General features: G+C 48.5%; 1 pseudogene across 1 annotated transcript; it reads right to left on the bottom strand.

The window, feature by feature from the left end:
- Window positions 1-462: 462 nt before the first annotated feature.
- LOC116532281 lies at window positions 463-3,669 on the bottom strand (annotated as a pseudogene). Its single transcript, XR_004260810.1, has one exon. The product of XR_004260810.1 is annotated as a tumor necrosis factor receptor superfamily member 21 pseudogene (transcript).
- Between the last annotated feature and the right edge of the window lie 350 nt (window positions 3,670-4,019).

The raw sequence follows: 4,019 nt of genomic DNA, 5'->3' as shown, positions 1-4,019 counted from the left end.
ACTTACTAAGTACTTATGTGGCTTGGATACACAGTTTAACTTTAGGAAAATCTTAGTAAATACATCACTGATTCTTATGTCAAACAACATATTCTTAATACATTCTTACCTTATATAATATTCGGTGCTTTATGACCTATCTAATTTTCTGCATACTGTTACAAATAACTATAGGCTTTGGAAAGTCAGAGAGTTCTTAATACTATTTTAAAAATGTTAAATCTATAAGAATTAGAAGAACTCCAGTTTTATTTTTTTTAAACAAACACTTAATGCTTATTAATAAATTAGTACACGTGAAGGCATTTTTCTGAAATCAGTCCTTCACCACTACCCACAAACCCCGCCCACACAAAGGGAGTCCACGCCACACGCCACCTTTGCATTGGAATCTGGCAACTGAGCATTAGAAGATACATTTGGAAATAAGAGCATAGTTGCAAATATATCAGACAATAGTTCTTACGGCTGCAGCCATTTTTAATTAAAGTAATTGGTGAAGGAATCCCACCAAGACCAAGGCCTTGAGAGCAGACTGGACCTATTGACTATATGCATATAAAAAACAAGACATCTTTTAAAGCAAAGCTGGGCAAATTCTCTATGGAAAGGGTGCCACTGGCACTTGATCTTAACTTTCCAAAGTGCAGTAATGTGTTCCAGAACAGCTCAAGTCCTAATAGGTGAAGTTCAAGTTCTTTGGTGGCCCAGTTGTCAAGCCACTTAAATAGCAAATCCTGATGGCTTGAGGATTTCAGTTCTCCAGCCCAGAACATATTAGCATTAAGAGGAGTACAAGTAATCAAGAATTCTACAGTGTCCAGGTGAAAACTATACAATCAGCAACAGTGTGGTCAAGTTTCAGCCATGAATATGAACTATACAAGACATATTGAAAAGATAACTCAGAGTCTAATTGCATTACAGTAACTCAATGGGGTCTTAAATTTTCTTAATCTTTAAGAAAATTTATAAAGGGCAAACAATAATAAAAGTAGTAATAATATTTGTTTTTAAAAAGTAGATGTGAATGTTAAGAGACATAAAGACTGCTTATAGGATTCACAAGATGCCATTATACTTTAAAGAAGTTATCCTCACAATCCAGTGTGTGGGAAAAGTCACACTGCATTTATGGTAAGTTAAGTAAATTTAAAGTGCACAGAACAATCTTGAAAATACATAAGAAGGCAAAATGGAGAAAATATGGAACTTAAAAAACTTTAGTGGTAGGTATTTCACAACAGTTACACCTTGAAAAGACTTATAAACCAACTTCCCAGAAGAATTATTTTTAAAAAAGAGAGAGAGAGAGAAAGAAAGAACTCAAGCGCTGGCCATATATACTGTTAAAGACACACACACACACACACACACACACACACGCATGCACACACCAAATGACAAAAATCAGAAACAGGAGAAAATAAAAACAAAAAAAACACCCTGTCACTAAATTGAGTAATTTCCAGAATGCAGTATCCCTATGTTCTACAGTAGGTCAGGAAGATGGCTATAAACAGAGTCCAGGAGGGTCTGGCTGGCTTCCTGGCTCTTGACGCCAATAATTTCGAAGAGCTGGTCTAGTTTGTCCTCAGCCTGGGGAATTTCTTCAATCACCCGCAGCTCCTCAGGATTTAGAATGTGGAGCATGTCATCAAAGATAGGCTGCAAGTCACAGGGGTCCAGGCGTACCTGCCGCAACACTGTGTCCTTCTTTTCTTTGGTAATAAAGGAACCGTTCCTGCTCAGCGCGGAGGAGCCACTGGATGTAAAGACACAGCGGAGAAGGGGCTCCAACTCATCCACAAAGAAGCCCTTGTTCTTGTCCAGCAGGGAAGGCTCCACCGTCAGGAGAGTGGAATTCTCAAGTTTTGCGTTGGGGCTGGGGCTGGGGCTGGGGCTAAGCTGGCTGGGGCTCATTGGGAAAGCCAGTTTGTCAGTTTTCAGCTGGGTGGTGTCTTCCATCAGCCCACGAATCTTCTCCACAACATCGTTTCTCCGGTGCTGGCGCAGGGCGCTAATCAGCTGGGCGAGGCTGGCCTCGGGGCACTGGATGGTCCAGTGCTGCAGAGCCGCGTAGGCCCGCTCGTGGTCAGCTGTGCACCCGTTGGAAAAAGCAGCAACCTCCCTCTCACTGACATTGCAGAGAAATTGATAGATATCTTTCCACTGGCTTCCCACTTGGGCTGCTACAAGCTTCAGGATATCGACACCATGGCCATTGCAGTAGTAGATCCACTTCTCCCGGTTCTGGGTTCGAGTCATAGATTTCTTCAGCCCTGCCTTTTCCACAGTGGCACTGGGATCCTGCCGGGGCCCCTTTTTCAGAGTCCTCGACCTTTTCAGGATACTGCACACTACAATCACCGCAAGTGCCAGCAGCAGGAAAAGCACAATCATCCAGGGCAAATGCTCGTTGATGTCAAAATGCTTGGGTAGGTTCTGTCTAGGATGTCCCCTCTTCGAGTCCTTGATGGGCGTGCTGGACTTCTCGCCCCTAGTGGCCTCCGTGTAAGGCAGCAGCTTCAAAATCTGTCTGTGGTGAGAGCCTTGCTGCTGGTTGACTACCTGAAGGTTTGGGAGGGTCTTGTTCATGTCTTCCTTCCCCCTTGCTGAGCTTGTGTTGTCAGGGACTGTCCCTTCCTGTATGCTACTCGATACCTTTGGTCTAACAGAGGCAGAAGAGTTGGATTCTGTTGAGTTCATGCCTTTGGGAACATAAGTGGAGGAAGGGACTTCATGGGATTCCATGTGCTCAGAGCGTGAAAAGATGGCTGTGCCAGGGGAAGGTGAGGTGGAGCTGGAGAAGGGCGGGACTGTGCCACAGATGTTGTCTGCCTCCTTGGTCCCCGGCTTGATCACCACCAGTTTCTGACTCAGACAGTCTGTGTATGCTTTGCATTTCATCACACTAGAAGGCACATCTGAGAAGGTACCCCGAGCACACTGTTTACACCGCACATCCTCAGTCTCTGTCCCTTTCTTCCGTACCCCCCAACCCACGGGACACACCGTATGGGGGGCACAGGTAGCGTTAGACTGGAACATGCCAGGTGGGCAAGTGCATTCTCGGTCAGTCAAGGCAGCACAAGGTAATTTCTCAATCATCGGCCATGGGCATGGCTGACTACAGTCATGGCATTTTTCTATGCCATTCTCATGCCTGGTAAAGGTCCCCACAGGGCAACGGCTGCAGACGCGCAGGCTCGTGTTGGTACAATGCTCAGAGACATAGGTTCCTGCTGGACACTTGTCACAGGTTAGCACTTGGCCGGTGGCAAGGTCAGCATGGCGGTATGTGCCAATGAGATTTGAGGCCTTCTGTTCGGCCTGAGCTGTGGTGGTGCTAAGGAATCCAAGCAGGAGAAGGGATCCCGCGATCATCGTGGCTCTGGCTCGGCGGGTGAAGCGGCTGCCGGAGGCGACGGCGGTGCTGCTGCTCGCAGAGGTCCCCATGGCTGAGCCGAGGACTCGCAGGGGCGCCCGGGGCGCGCGGCCCCACGGCAGCTGGAATCGGCGGCTGCTTCTGCCCAGCGCCGCATCACCCGCCGCCTCCCGGCCGGGAGCCCATCTACCTCCAACACCCCATGTGCACTGCTGCAGCCGGGCCGAGGAGGGACGCGGCGAGGGAGGCTCTAGGGGAGCTCAGCATCTGCCCAGCGGCGCGGTCGCGCAGGCGGGGAGAAGCCGCAGCGACTGCAGCCTGCGCCGCCGAGTGCTTTCCTCAGGCAGCGGCTGCGGAGGACCGAGAGGAGGGCTGGGCACGCGAGAGCGAAGGAACAGCTTTCCACAGCGAAGCTTCCAGCCGCTGCCAACCACCCTCCTCCGCTGCCCAGACTGACCGGCGAGGGACTGAGTCGGTGGCCACCGGGCGCGGGGACACACGTGGTGGCCAGAACTCCAGTTTTTAAAGAGAAAGTTGGAAGCTCAGTAAACAACTTCTGAATAAAGAAGACAAGAAATATTTAAGAGAAAGTGAGATATACAGGAGATGACAAGTAAAATCCTACATTTGC

Source organism: Sapajus apella, unplaced genomic scaffold (genome assembly GCF_009761245.1).
Source record: "Sapajus apella isolate SASKATOON/1434 unplaced genomic scaffold, GSC_monkey_1.0 scaffold75, whole genome shotgun sequence".
Lineage (NCBI taxonomy): Eukaryota > Metazoa > Chordata > Mammalia > Primates > Cebidae > Sapajus > Sapajus apella.
This window is presented reverse-complemented; position numbering and strand designations above follow the sequence as displayed.